Below are 16453 nucleotides of genomic sequence, written 5' to 3'. Positions count from 1 at the left end.
ACAGAAACATACATTTTAAATATGAAAAATATCACAGAAATAACTCATTTTCATAAGGCCCACAATTAATTGTGTATTTCCGCTAGAACGGAATCCATTATATCTGAAATATACTAAAATAAAGGGGTAACACTTAAAGTTTATACATGAAAGAAGAAATAATTGAACTATACGTAATTTTAAGTAGTGCATAATGTCTTAGAAGTATATAAGATAGGCCTATAACCTGCAATGTTTGATGGTGTTTATTTTTTTTATTGTAAGTAGGAAAGGGAGATTGGTCATTATCACAATTTATATGTACTATAAGAGTACAGCTGAAGAGTCAAAAACCCATCATGTGCACTAAAATATTGTGCAATTACGACATAAGACTGGAAAGTTAAGCTACTCTAGAATACAGCCCGTGGCCCTGAAAGTACAGTGCATTCACAGAATAAGTTGTGGAAATATTGCTTATTTTTATGCGGGAATACGTGGAAGATACTCACTACTTGCTTGCAGGATAATTTGTGTCTTCTTGTATCTTGTGTAGATAAAATATATTTAAATTCCTTTTAATTCTAAGGAAATTACACCCTTAGCCGTGTCCCTCATTGTAGTTGTAACAAATCAGGAAACAAAAATCTTATAATGGATAATGCAATTTGTCTCATTGCAGTTCAGCAATGAGACAAATTTCATTATTTTTGCGTCTGTAAGTCATCACAACAGCTTTAAAAAAATAAATAAAGCAAGATGCAGTTGAAGTCTAGACTCTCACTTTCGCAGTTCCCTATTTTACGAGATTAGAAGATATCAGTGCAAAAGAAATAGACCACCAGCTGCAACAACAAAGCAAATCCAACATTGTGAGAGCAGAAACTTTAGGGGTGGTTGGATAAACAGTTTTAAAACAATCAGGGGGATAAAAAAAAATCAACTTGGCAACATCAAACAGCCTGATTGTCCACTGAGCACAACGGTGGTTGTTGATCACAGGATCCTTTCCATAGTAAAGAAAAACTCAAGCCAATTGAATAGCACTTTCCAGCTGGCAGAGGATGTCCTTATGCAAGTTGACCATAGAGAAATGACCTTGTGATAGCAAATACTGGGAGCTCATTACACTGGTGTTTACTGATGATGTGGAAGTTGGATGAATTCTGATGAATTCTGAAGTGTGTAGAGCAATGTGTTCTGCTCATATTCAGGCATATGGGATAAAGTTGATTGTGCAGCACTTCGCAGCACTTCGCAGCACAGATACAGTGACCCAAAACATACGGCAAAAGCTGCCAGGAGTTTTTGAAGGTCAGATAGTGGAATATTATGCAATGGGTCAAACACCGGATCTCAACCTCATTGAGCATGCATTTAATTTGCTGAAGATAAAACTAGAGGATAAAGACCCAAGAACAATCAACTGAAGCGTATCTGTAACCGGAAGGTCGCCGGTTCGATCCCTGGGCTCTCTGTCCTGGTCGTTGTGTCCTTGGGCAAGACACTTTACTCTACCGCCTACTGGTGTTGGCCAGAGGGGCCGATGGCACGATATGGCAGCCTCGCTTGTGTCAGTCTGCCCCAGGGCAGCTGTGGCTACAACTGTAGCTTACCTCCACCAGTGTGTGAATGTGAGAGTGAATGAATAGTGGCATTGTAAAGCGCTTTGGGTGCCTTGAAAAGCGCTATATAAATCCAATCCATTATTATCATTATTAAGATAGGCGCAGTAAAAGCATCACAAAAATGATGAAGTTTGAAGGATAAAAAGATGGATTGTGTACACAAACAAATGCAGTTCCTCAAAAGTTAATGCAGTTATTCTGTTCAATGCTTTAAATTACAGCAAGAAGCCTGAACTTGTATTTATCATGTTTCGTTTAACACAAAGGAACACTGTGTCACTGTCTAGAAATCTCTACACATATTTATGTGATCGCCCTTTGGACAGTAAATAATCAAGGCAGCAGAGTAAAAACTGTAAAGGTCATGCATGGTCAAGTGTAAATTGTATATCTTAGACTAGATCCAGCATAAACTTTGCAGCCTGACCTAATATATGTTCTGTCAGTATTATATCTGTTTTTGCTGTGAACCATCACATTGCTGGATTTGGACAAGAAATATAACATGACTCTTAATGTTATGTTTTTCTACAGGAAGAAAAGGCTTGCAGGAACAATATTTTAATGAGGCTCGGTGCTATGAATCCTCTTTATCATGATACATGGTTTTACGAGCACAGCAGCTATACGGATATAAAGCCAGATGTCCCTATAAGCTGTTTCACCATTATTTATTTATGAATGAATATCCTCCAACTTCACTAATACATCCCTGGGCTTAGGGAAATGGCCTAATATTTTTGTTAAGCATGGCCTGGGATTTTTTATTGCCTGTCAAATCTCTAAAGTTAACACTTTGTCATTTGTGTTTTTTTTCCTGTTTTCTTTCACCCCCTACTATACAGAAAATCTGCAGGAGCTGACAGTGGATGACAGTCGAGCCTGTAGAGGCACTAAGATCTAAATAAGTGCTTTTGTTATTATATCCTGCAGTTGATGCATTCTAAAAACAGAAATGAAAATTTGATCATAATCGTCAGAAGCGCAAATGCTGTTGATTGCTCACCAAAGCAGGAAAGCAGTAAAAGCCCGAGCAAATAGTTTCTGAGTATAAAGAAAATAGAGTCCTTTTCTAATGCAGCTTTAAAAGAGGAAATGATCTTCATTTCTTTATGCCCCCGATGCAAATACTCCATCTTCACTGACATATTTACGTAATAAACATAACCTTGTGCTTTGAAGTTGAATGAATGATAAACCTAATAGTGTCTGAAGGGGATATATCCCTACTCCTGTAGTTCTACTTTTGTAGCATTTGAGAAGAGCGCTTTGGTTGACACAAAGATACATTTAAAACTGCTTTACTATTCAAAACAATCTCTGGTGAATTCTGTTGGTTTAATGTGGATGAATACAGCAACAAAGTGCTTCCCTTGTACTGAGTTGAGCTTATTTATTCGGTTCTGAGGTTCCCATATGTCTTTGAAACCCCTCAATTAAGCTCAACCATGAACGCTGAGGCAGTGGACAAATCCAGAAGGACTTGATTGGCCTTTTTTAATTTTTTTTTTTTTTTACTGTTATTCATATTTCCTTGCTGAGAGATAGCTTAAAAGATAGCTTTTACAAAGAAAAGTGAACTACAAATTGTACCGCTGCTATATGGCAATGAATCAAATTCTGCACTCAGTAACGGCCTTGTGTCATGTTCATGAGAAGTGAAAAAAAAAGCCAATCTCTCTGCTCTGCTAATTAATAGTAAGAAGAGACCCTATCACATTCCCCAGAGTCTCCTTTTCACCAGTGAGAATAACAATGAACCCAGCTGAATGAATTATAGATTGCCCTATACTCTGAAGAATAATTCGAGTGCTTTAGTACACAGTAAATTTTGGTGACCATTTAAGGCACTTTTAAGCTGTTTTCAGCACCCACAGAAACTGACTAATGAGTGTACTCATGGTGCTGTAATGAGTCAGCCAAGTGTTGGCTTTAGCCAGAGCAGCACCTTAAACCAGAGCCCATGCTCCTGCTGATGTGTGTATGCTGTGTTTCAAGCGTTCTCCTTCACTTCCCACCAGTTTCTGGCTGGGTTCCCAAACAGGCTTTCTTCGGTGATAAGCACTACCTTTGTTGTTGTTGTTTTTTTTTTAATTTTGTTATTTAAAATGCAAATAAGCAATACTTGCTGCAGCCTCACAAGAACAGCACATTCTTGAGACATAGATACCAACAATTTCAGATTCTCAGTGGATAGCATGAAACAGAATTTCAGATTTGACTATTTTTTTCAATTTTCCCATAAAAAGGGATCTTTTTTCTCCAGATTTATATACTCAATATATTCTTATCGTCTCCAGCCAGAATGAGTTCATTTAGCTGTTGATGTAAAAGATCAGATGAAGCTCATAAGTGCTGGAGAAGAGTCACTGCAGTTTGCTCCTTGAAATGTCAGCATTGACTTTGAGGCAAGCTCCTTAAGTCTACCTCTATAATTATGACGTGAGGAAACACGTTAATGAATAAAATATCAAACTGTGCCTTGAGTGTGTAAACTTGAAAACCCCCTGGCAACTCACGAGGATCTTAAAACTCCTACTTTCATGCATTTTTAATTGGTGGTAAAATAAAGGGAACGGGAAAGAAAACAGAGCAAAAATGAACTCCACAAAAAGTCTTTACATGTAATGCAGAGGCAATTTACAGCAATTTAGTGTGGCTGGAATCCAGCAGCCTCCTCAGGCGCCTCTTTTATTTTCATAGAAGATGCAGTGACAGTAATGAATCATAGTTAAGACCATACTGCAGTGTAAGCTTGCAGTTTATTAAACAGTCAGCAGCTCATTGCTTTTGATCCTTGGGAACGTCACTGTAATAGATTACAGTCCACCATGTTGATAGTTCTTCCACTGATTTGTCTCTGGTATTCTTTCCTCTCTGTGGGCTCAGAGGAAACAACAACAAGCAAACAGACCTAAGAAACCATGTTTTGGAATGTGAATGCGGTGACCTTGGCTTGCGTTATCCTCTCGAGCGTCGAGTTTCCCCGTGGCTGAAGGCAGGAATTTAATCATTGCATTCTTTTGTCTCTGAATCGGGTTCGCACTGACATCTCGGTGAAGGACGAGATATGTTTGGAAAGAGTTATCAGGTCTTACAAAGAAGCAGAAGACTTTCACTTTCCCTTGACTGCATCATTTATCATCACATGACTGATACTTCTATCTGGTGCTAACATGAAGCCATTATTCTTAATTCTTCCCAGCCTCTGCTATTTAAGCCAGAGGAATGAGTTGGAGTTGGGTTACATTGTTGATTACTGTGACTCATCAGTATTGGTGAGATTTGCCACATTAGCATTGCCTGCCAAATACTATTGATTATGAAGGACAAAAATATTGTTCTGTAACTCTCAAATGGGTAACAAATGTGTGTCAGCTGAACAACATAAGGAGGTGCCAGTGCCCAATGAAGAAGACATCCACCTTCATGTCTTAAGTCACAGCTTTGGTTCTGGTTACTAAGTGATCAATGCCAGGTTTCAATTAAATGATATGTATGAAATTTTATAGCTTATACTATTCAAGTGCTTGTTCTCATCTTCACAAGCTTTCCCTTGAAGCCTGTTTTGAATGCTCTTCCAGCCACCATTCAGTGTTAGCATTTCCTTATTACTGTAGGAGCTATTTTTGGGTTGATACCCTATGTATGCAGCTAGAAGTCACTTTTTGATGTGTTGAATGTATTTAAGGTAGACACGCGTAATTAGCGGCAGGTGTGTTGTTGATTGGAAGGAGGTAAACAGTTTGTGACCACTGCGCTGCTATGTTAAATCGTGGAAGGACAAAATGAGTAAGGCTGGGGTTATTGGACTGTATCAAGTTTAATAATTTCAAGCATACCAGTGGCATCGCGTCACCCCCGTCAATGAACACCTCAGTGGCTTCAAGCGTAGGCTTAGCCCCTACAATTACAGTTACCCACATTTTACTAAAAACAGTATTTTCTTTTATTTATTGCACTTTTTACACAGGACAGTTGTTTGCTAATCTTAATTTGCAGAATATATCAGTGATATTGTGCATACTTTGCCTCCTGCTCTATAACAGCTGGGACAGGCTCCAACCCAACCACAACCCTTAGCTGAATAAGTGGAGCAAAATGGACGGATAGATGGATACTTATTGTTCACTGCCTTACTGCTTGCTCCAGCAATTCTCCTTAGTATTCTCTTCTTGTCCTCAGCAGAGACTTTTTGCCAGCTTCAAAAACCACTGTTCAAATCTTACTTTTTCCCCCCATTCCCCTTTTATTTTTTCTCTCTTTAGTGCTTACATGGGTAACTCAGTTTTCCAGACAACTATCGTCACAACAAAGAAAATGTATACATATAAAGAAGTGGAAGCCAGAAGACACGTATAGAAAAATGTAGAAAGTAAAACACAGAAATGAGATAAAAACACAGTTGGCTATTGCTGCGTACCTCCAAAGCCCCCGACTGTCTGCGCTGGCTGTTGTGTCTGTCATGAATCTCAGTATTGATCTCAGTTTTGAATGAATACCTTTTGTATAACATTGTAGGTGATGGGCCACACAGTGGTGCACAAGTTGTGCACACAGTCTAATATTTCAGTGACTAAAAAAAGCTTTTGTAAAAGTTAATTTACAATATTGTGCACAGTGGAAAATATATAGTGAAAAAACCAGTGATCAAATATGAGGACATTTATGTTTTTGTATTTGGTGATTTAAAATAATTTTTTCTTTCATATACATGAAACATACAAAGATTTCCCTAAAATTGTGTAGTTTATGGGTCTTTACTAAGGTAATATGACCATACAGCTCTCTCTTCTTTACTCTTTAAATTTATTTGTTGCCCATTAATGAATGTTCATCCAAATATTGGCAAATAGCTAATAGCTCTATTTTTTTTTTACACTTTGTGTAAACCCATGCACTAACAACCAAACATGGTAAAAAAAAGATATATAAGTGATAAAAAAATATATAATCACAATAGCATCTATAACATAATCATGTGTTTATGTTCTCTAGTGCACCAGAAATAAGCCCAGGCATGTCGAGCAAGAGACGTGTTCAGCCACCATAATTATTACTGAACAAGGGCGCTACTTTAGCAACCGTCAGCAAAACACAGTACTTTTGCAAAATATGCAAGAAAACTGTGGAACTGTTCAAGTTGGAAACAGCAAATGTGTTTTAGCACTTGACCACCACTGGTCTAGTATTACCAGGTTATGAAGGAGTGAATGCTAGTAGCTGGTGATGTGCAATGTAAATGTAAATAAATTGCACCACCCAGTACTACCCAGTGGAGTACCTGCTAGTTGCTCTCTATATGACACAAAGAACAAAAAGATGGGAAAGCAGGTCTTTAAGCAACTGGTTAAAAAAGTTCGGCCCTAGATACAATATCCCAATATTATGTGACAATAATATGTGAAGAAGAGTTACAAGGTTAAGTTACTTCAGTTAATGTTAAACTAAAGTGTGACTGAGTTGTTTTATACTGTTACTTAGAACTTCAAAAGAAAACACTACCTAGGCTACTTTTGTGCTTACATTTGACTTATGTTGTGTCACTACTATCGCACTATAATGTTGCTGCTGCTAGCACCTTTTTCAATAGATTCACACTTCAAATTAGGTAGTGTATCATCAATGACAGTAGCTCACTGGAAAAGAAAAATGGGAAATGCTCTTCATTTCTTACACTTACTGTATGAATGCTGCTACCTGCAAGCCGCAAGCATTGATAAAACATTCAGTAGTTTTTCTGTATCATCAGAAATACTGCTATCGCAAGTTTTCTTGAAATATCATGATATAATTTTACAGTACCCACCCCTACTCTGGACCTTCATCCTTGATAATCCAAAACTTTACATTGGGAACAAACTGAGCACATGCGTGCTGTGTCATACACACCATCTCTGCAGCTTGAAATATTCGTTTTATGAACTGATACAAAATAGTAGAGGTGCACTCTTTTGGGGCCTGTTGTGTTTAGATTTTGGATTCCCTTTTGTCCTTTTGCCTTGAAAGCATTGCATTAGTCATTAGCGTTCTCTTCAAAGTCGTTCTTCAGAACTGAATTTATTCAAATTTTTGACAGAGTCTGTCATGTGTGAAATAGTTTAGAAGCAGCCACCAGCTGCCCAGCTCAGCTTCCATCCTTGGTGAGAGGATCGAACACAGTCCAGGACATAATGTGTCACAGACTGCAAATCACAGCACACAGAGCTGCACAATGAACAATGAGGAGGTTGCATTGCATAACATGCCAGGTGCTACACTTTCCTCTGCTCCCCTACAGTTCTCTCGGCATGAATTTTCCCTTGGTAATGTTCACAGTGGGGGATTGGGTGGTTGAGCTGGTCCAAGTTGGTCAAAGCTTTTCCTCTAATACATGAAGGGCCTTTGATGCTGTTTCTGCAATGATTGCAAAGAAAAGTCTGTGATAGTCATCAGTCTACTGTCTGCGTGCAGCTTTGACTCAGAAAAACACAGAAATGTTACGCATATAATCCTAGTTTCAGAGGCACAGTGCATCAAATTTTGAGCTAAATATGCAGTAACAATGAGGCAAAGTTTTTAACATAAAGCAGTTTTGTAGAAAGACGGTCATTCCACTTGTGTTAGTTTGAATAAAACATCAGCTAAAAGATAATAACTGGAACTTTGAAGCACTCAAAAAATGGGCAGCAGGTCTTGTGCAATGTGATGCAAGATTTACAACATCTCAAAGTAAAAACACCAAAACAACAAACATGAAAGTGACATGTCATGAAATCTTTTTTCTTTAGGGAAGCTGTGCTAATATATAGAAAAACATCCTTGACAAAACCTGAATTAATTAATAGCAAAATAATTTAAATGGTTTCAGGTGCTAATGAACATCAATTTGCTACTTTATTACAATTCCAAAGTCAAATCAGTACACACTTCCCAGCTGATTGTTTAGCAGTCTAGCCCTCACTGTCATGTTTGACTGTCATGTTTCACTCTCACCTTTTTCATAGTAATTTAGCAGACAGCGCTTTTCAAAAATAAAACAAAATTAAATAACTGAAAAATTTAGCTTACCAGTAAACATAGTGACACATTTTACAGATTTGGTCTTACATTTGGCAGCTTGCTATAAAAATGAATCGTGAATGGATAATGGAATTTAACATGGAAATGTTGAATTTTTGAGTAACCGTATGCTAACAGGTGTGCTGTATTAACTTTAAATAGTTGTGTTCCTAATTTATTTCTACTTCCTCTTTGCCTCCAGGTAAGACATTCCCACAATACGGTTCAAAATGCTACCGGACACATTTATAAATTCTGTTTGAATGGAAAAATTTGTACCAACAATCTGATCAGAACACACAGAGCCGCATTGTTTCACTGTGATTAACAACTGATTAGAAAAACAAAGGGACTCCAGCCCCCACCTGGCATGGAGCAAAAGTTTCTTTAATCAGTGTCATCATATCCCAAGCTGCCTCTGCCAGGTATTATCAAACCCATAGAATAGACCAGGACAGCCAATCCCATGCCTGCTTTGCTCAGCATAAGAATATGCAAGAGCAATCTAAAAGCTGTTCTACTAACTGAGACAGAGCATCTAACGGCCCCGTTCCTGGGGGCATATAATTTCCCATTTCAGCATACTGGCCGCTTGTGTAATTAATCTTAATATAGGGACAGGAATTGGCAGGACAGGGTGCTATATGAAAGGTTCAGAGTTTGGTCTGCTGTCAGGTTGAACCTTGTGTCTCAAGAACACAAGTGGTTGTTTTCAGGAAAACTTAAGAGGCTGCAGGAATGATTTAGCGTCTCTGTTTGGGTTATAATGAGACAACACATACATGTGGCTGATTTTGATAGGATATCTAACTCCACAGCTCCAATCAAATCAAATCAAATCAAATTGCTAATACTTTGTTATACATCAATTGTCTTATTATATCATTTCCTCAAACAGAGAAATACATTTGTATTAGCACTGAATGCTACTTCTTTATGATTTCTAAAACAGCAGAGTCAACAAATGGGTATACTGTGATGATCGTATGTAACAACAATGCCCAGATACACTTAAACATGGCTGAATGGAGAAATGTGCTGTAATGTGTGTGTCTATAATTACTTTTGCTTTCACTAGAAAAGAAAATTATTGGTTATTTTTAAATTTTTCAGATGTTATTTTCTAATTAAAGCAATGAATACTGAGTCACACTGTAAATATGTGACCGCCCATCTCCATATTTACTTGAAATATAAGCCAAGGACTGAGATGGAAAAGGACATGGTGTTTAATGTGTTCTGCACATGCTAATGCAGTATCTAATTTATGTTTGCACATAACTTAACAAAGATGAAATACGACTTGGGGCTTCAGGGAAGTTACTCAAATGTCAAATGTTTAAAAATAATGTTAACATTCTGTGTGTTTCATCTGAAAAATCACCCAGAGCCAGCTCCAGTTTTGTAATAACCCCACAAATGAAACTGGACATGAGCTCCATCTTCAAAATGTAGATAACCTCAACTGACAGGTGAAACCTCAGAGCTCAGAGGACACACTGCTGTGTATAGGGGTTTAATTGCAACAGTTTATTTATTTAAATCTGTTAAAGGACACAACGTACTGTAGGATTTACCATTAGGTATCTATATGACGATTAGCTTAAGAGATGCAGATCAGGACAGTACCCAGAATTCTCTGTGAAGTTTTTAAGGACTTGTATGTGTTTAAAGTGGGAATCAGTTGCTCAGTAAGGCCACATCCTCCCTCACAATGCAGACTAATGAATGTGTTGTTTAATACTACAAAGATTATTGGGCTGATCCTTTTGCAAGACTGCAGCTGGTTATACTGAGATTCCAACCACAGTCTGAGGTTCAAGCTCAAAATCCCCGTGACGTGTCTAAAATATCAAGTAGCTGTAATTGTGCATATTTGCATTGATGGACTTGCTGTTATTTCACTTGGATGATATGCAGGATATGTCGTTTGGGAGATATTAACTCCTCACCCCACTCTATCTCTTCCCGTTTCTCCTCCAGTCCTCCTTTTCTGATTCTCCCTCCCCCTTTCATCTCTCATCTGCAGTTCTCGGCTGATCTGCCATCTTTAAAGTCACTCTGGATCACTGAGACTGTTGCTCACTCAGCAGCTATGGTTGAGCTTATCCTTACAGTCTGGTGCATTATAGAAGCCATGTAAGTGTGTGCGATACCTATAGCTTTACTCATATACTCTCTATGACAGATTTATAGAGTGCAAAATATGAAAGATCGCTATCAAATGGAAACATGAAGACAGCGTTTTCCTTTATAAGATTAAAATTGTGAAAACCTTTGTTATCTATAATGGGAAAAGCAGAGAGACTTTATTTTACTTATCACTACAGAAAGTCAACATGTCTGGTTTTATTTGTCTAGACACTGGTAACATACAGGCCTGAATACTTTCAAAAATCTGATGTAGAGCAATCCAAACAAGATAGGCTCTTTTCTTCTAATCAGTGCCTTGATTGTTATCGATCTTCTCTCCAATCTGCAAACAGAAGTCCAGGAGTATTTTTATCATTTCAAAGTGGAGAAGCTTCTCTCCTGTGACTGTGTTGGTTCAGGAGAAGCGGTTTGATTTTTTTTCTTTTTCTTTTAATGTATCTATGTATTTATTTATTTATTTAGTGTCAATAATTTGCCTTCTGACCAGTTGGAATGAGGCAAGAGCAGACACAAATGCGATTTCACACGGCTGTGGGTTTATTAAAGTGATGGACATCATCACAATCAATAATGAATACGAAAAAAATCTTAGAGCTCCTGTAAATTTTCTAAAGTGAAGCGAGTTCGCTTTATAATGAGAGCTATTTTGCAGCCAACTGATACTTAAAAATCAGGTCATTGTTTGAAATATGTCTTTGACCTTGTTATAAGAGTACACTGCAGCAGCAGCAGACGCGTGTTAAACTGTGATGACCCTTGGACTTTGCTGTCAGTTCTTTTCTTTGTCTGCCCACGTCTCAGGTGCCTGGTGGGCAGGGCAGGGATCCTGTAATCCTTCTTTTGATTTTGTTTTCCTGCACCACACAGCGCTCACCCACTACGTCCAATCTCATGCGCATCTCCCAACCCTGAATCCACACTGATCCTCATGCATCATGTATTTTCTTTGTTTTTTTGTTTTTTTATTTTTATTTTTTATTTTTTTTAGGGGGGGGGGGGGGGTCGTATTTAATCAGTCTCAGTGTTTCTTTGCTTTTTTTTTGTTTTCATAAATTATTTTTGTTCATTGCATTGGACTTGAAAGCCAAATGACAAAGCACTCCAATGATTTGGGTCAAGTTGTGTCAAAATGCCACTTTTTTATTGTGCAGGTGGATAATATGTTATCTATAACCCGATGCCCTTAGTGAAAATGACAGTCATTAAAGATAATGATCGTCAATCTATCAATCACAGTTGACAGTAATTAGCACACTTTATCCAGTCCTGTGAACCCTCAGCAATTAGTTGGTGTTTTACAAGAATGTGTAATGTCTGTCTGCAGGCCTTTCTGAACATCAAACAAGTTGGGTTTTACTTCTGATAAATTATATAAGACACGATTCTTCTCCTCTCGGGCATATCAGTTCAAAAGAATCTTCTGTACAATACCCCGCACTCATCATTTTATAAGACATGAACTCTATATGAAAAATCAATAACAAGGCAACATAAGTCTACCTAATATACTTTATATATAAGACTTCTTGTTTGGCTCAGTTTTGCCCTTTCTTGTTTGTTTTCAGTTTCTCTCTGGCAGAGCTGAGGCCAGGATACGCTTGAGTGTTTTTGAGGGCACTGACCTGTCCGCCTTCACTCCACTTCCTGCCAACGAACAATGTGTCACTTGGACATGTTATTTACCAGACTTTTGCTGTTCTTTAACGCAACACTAGAGCGAGACATCCCATGGATGAAAAGAGTGTTTTCAAATCATCTGTATCCCTAAAAGAGACATGACAGCAAGGGGTAATCTATGGTGCCTGTCAGGGATTTGCCAAAAAATAACACAGAATAAATATCTCGTGGTCTTTCTACATAATGAAGTGTTATTGTTACTGCCTGCACCCATGTAAGTTAACCTCCAAATAATTTGCTGTAGATACCAAAAGAAAACACTGCGTTCATAATCAGAACTGCAGTAATGCTATATTTGTTGTGTGCAGGCATAACTTTCCTACTTCTCAGTATTTTTTGCGTCAAAGATTATGTAGTAAAATACTTTTCTTCTGGTCATTTCAAAGTTTCAATGACCAAGAAACACTAAAGGAACAACTCAAATGGATTCATTTATGCTGATACGAAAAACGAAAGGTTTTCATAGGATTCGATGCAGGAATTTGAGCCACTCTTTTTTACACCGGTGTTTCATTTCAGGTACTGTGGCTGCATAACTTGCTCAAATCATCACCCCTTCACCGCTCTACTGAACAGCTGGTTTGGGTTGCTTGCGCTGATATGCTGTGTTTGGTTTTCTGTATATATGATGGTGTGCACTATGGCCAAACATCACTACTTTGGTCTCATATGTCCAAAGGCCATTGTTCTACAAGTCTTGTGGTTTGTTCAGATGTTCAGAACTTTGCAAACCTAAGCTATGCTGTAACCCATCACCCCACTATGCTCTCGCGCTGCAGGCTTACTTGTTGTTCCTAGAGTACATAAAAGTAGAATGGGAGGCAGAGCCTTCAGTTTTCAGGCCCATCTTCTGTGTAATAAGCTTCCAGTTTGGATTCAGACACAGACGCTCTCTCTACTTTTTAGGCTTAACTTCTCTTTTTGCTAAAACAGATAATTAGGTCTGGATCAGGTGACCCTGAATCCTCCCTTAATTATGCTGCAATAGGTGTGGGGTGCTGGGGGATTCCCATGATGCACTGAGTATTTCTTCTTCAGGGACCTTTCTCACTCACTGTGTGTTAATAAATTTCTCTGCATTGAATCATTGCTTGTTATTAATATCTGTCTCTCTTCCACAGCATGTCTTCTGTCTTGTCTTCCTCCTCTCTCCCCAACTGGTCGCGACAGATGGCCGCCCCTCCCTGAGCTTGGTTCTGCTGGAGGTTTATTGTTAAAAGGGAGTTTTTCCTTCCCACTGTCACCAAAGTGCTTGCTAATATGGGGTCATATGATTGCTGGGTTTTCTCTGTATGTATAATTGTCGGGTCTACCTTACAATATAAAGCCCCCTTAGGCAACTGTTGATGTGATTTGTCGTTGCATAAATAAAATAAAATTGAACTGAATTTTAGTGAGATGGCGCTTTCTCTTGAAAACTCTTCCAAAGTCATATTTATTCACTGTTTTTCAAATTGTACAACCATGAACTCAAACATGTAGTCTTGACTACTGAGCTCTATAAATTTGGAGATGTAGTTCTTGGGGTTTTTGGAAATTCCCTGCCCGTTCTCTAGTCTGATCTTGGGGTAAATTTGCCGGAATGTCCATTCCTTGGAAGGTTTTAATATTGTGTTATGCCTCTTAATTTCTATGTAAACAGTAAGGATCTACTTTTTCACAGGACTGCATAGAGCCTGGAAAATGTTCTTTTTAACATGACTATACATGTAGAGGGCAGCACAGTGGTGTGGTGGTAAGCACGCTTGCCTCACAGCAAGAAGGTCCTGAGTTTGACTTCACCACCTGGCTGTGGCCTTTCCGTGTGGAGTTTGTACTTTAGAGATGTTGAAATGTAAATAAAAATAAAATATCGCATGGAGTTGTTACTCAAAAAAGATGCTTCTTTAGCATTTCCCCCCAGCTTATATCTGTAAGGTGAAAAATATCTCCACTAATGAACATAAAGGAGTTTTTATGGCCCATTTACTAGGTACTAATTCGGAAAAAAACCTGAATGAGTGGGAGGCTAACTGAGGAGTTTAAAATATTACTTGAATAAAAAGAAGATGAAAGCAGAGATGCTTCACTGTTGCTAATTTTGCTGGTCAATTAAACTCAATCATTACCATTAGCCTCCAGAAATCAGAAATTCAAATAATGATTAATGTAGTTTGAAAGTAGGGATTATAGTTACACAGAAGAAATATTTATTACAACTAGCATCAGCAGATTTCTCCTTCAGTGGCTAAAACAAGCCTATATTAATCTCTTTGCACTGAAACTGACCTCTTATGCTGAATTTCTATACATGACAGTCTCTTTCTATTTACACTGAAGAATAAACAATATATGTTTTATGGATTTCCATTCAATAACATACACGTTCATGTTTAATCAGAGAAAAAACACAAGCTCTCCGGATTGCAGCTTGGAAACTTGTTAGAATGTCAGCCAACCATTCCTAGTATGTAAATTAGCATAGGGCCAGGAAGCCTAGCATGAGGAATTGTCAGTATCAAGGCCTCTTTTTTGATCCCTGACCTCAGTGGGGCCACTCAGTGCATAACAAAGTGACCCGTGTGCTTCATTCACACCCTTGCAGCACTCTCTGTCCTCTCAACATCTGATTTAGGTGAAGATATACAGTTTGAAAAAATGAAAAAAAAAATCTACCAAACACACACCTAACAGATAAATTCATCATGCGCGCTGCAAGTCGCACCACTTGTGCAATCAGAAGTGTGAAGCCAGTGCAAATGAGCAGCTTGTGTGTGGCTGGTGTGCAGTTACAGAGCTGCAATCTGAATCTTACAGCAGAGGCTTGTGATTGTTCCTTTAGGACAGTTTGTGTGCCATAAATATTCAGGATCACTTTCAGTGTATCTGCACCTACCAGATATTTGTTTAACCAAGACCAGACTCTTTATTTCTATACTTGTGCATTAAGAAAGCTTATTTGACCAAAATCCTAGTTATGCATTTTTGCATGTTTTTCTTCTTCTTCATTAAGCTAAATTATAAGGCAGTGTCTTTGGACCCAGAGTGTTTGGCTCAAACTCTCATTCAACTTGAGACTTTTTCATTCACACCAAATGGAGTGTTGGTTTGGTGTAAAGACTTTGGAGTGCATGCACAATTACTCCAGGCTGTCCCATTTTCTGAACATGTTAAATACTGATGATAAAACTGCCAGGGAGTATGCCAGTGCTTGTTTGTTTTTCGGATATGTTTCTCGAGGCTCTTGCACAACAGCCAGGTTTCCTGAGGCTCCAGAAAAAAATCCATCTCGCTGCCAAGTTGAACCTGTGTGACTTTAAGGGTTTGTGGTCATCCCAGTCTGAAACACTGGTGAATGAGATTTATACTATATCAGTAAACTGGTGCTCTTACATTTAGATGAATACATAAATGAACATATAAATGAACAGTTTGATACATTACAATCAGTGGCAGTCCGAGCTTGTTTGGTGCCCTGGGCGAACCCCCCCCCCCCCCCCCCCACACACACACACACACACATAAAACATATAAAGGATTGTACATTAACATAAAACTGTTGTCGGGACCATACTGAATTTCACCAGAGAAACATAAACACACACATATGAAGAGAGAGAGAGTATGCAGACAGTTACCAAACAGCCATCATAATTTGTCATACAATGAGAACAGGACAAATCAACAATTGACAATGACTAATTAATATTAAAATCTGTAACACAATGTGTCTTTTGCTCGTTCCTCCTTCTCTTCTTTTCTCTTTTTTCTAAAGTGAGCACCTGATGGCTTTGAACTTTTCTTGTCCATCTTTCTTTGGTTTTAATTTTGCACTCCAGTATGAACACAAATCCCCCAACCCGAGAATCACCACAACAAAACCTAATAGACCTACACCTTAGTTCACAGATTTGCTTTGTCTAGGGTTTATTTCTGGGATTTCGCACAACCCAGGATTCAAATCATGAATACATAATGGGCTTGGATTGACAATA

At 38.3% G+C, this 16453-nt stretch overlaps 1 protein-coding gene across 1 annotated transcript in view; it reads left to right on the top strand.

Moving 5' to 3' along the window:
* Positions 1 to 13867, top strand: part of usp31 (ubiquitin specific peptidase 31) — a 35077-nt gene extending 21210 nt beyond the window's left edge. Inside the window, exon 18 of the mRNA XM_026164499.2 lies at positions 13601 to 13867. The gene's annotated coding sequence lies outside the window, so the exon portion shown is untranslated. The remainder of the gene's footprint in view (positions 1 to 13600) is intronic.
* Positions 13868 to 16453: the final 2586 nt, after the last annotated feature.

Source organism: Astatotilapia calliptera, chromosome 4, assembly GCF_964374335.1.
Source record: "Astatotilapia calliptera chromosome 4, fAstCal68.1, whole genome shotgun sequence".
Lineage (NCBI taxonomy): Eukaryota > Metazoa > Chordata > Actinopteri > Cichliformes > Cichlidae > Astatotilapia > Astatotilapia calliptera.
This window is presented reverse-complemented; position numbering and strand designations above follow the sequence as displayed.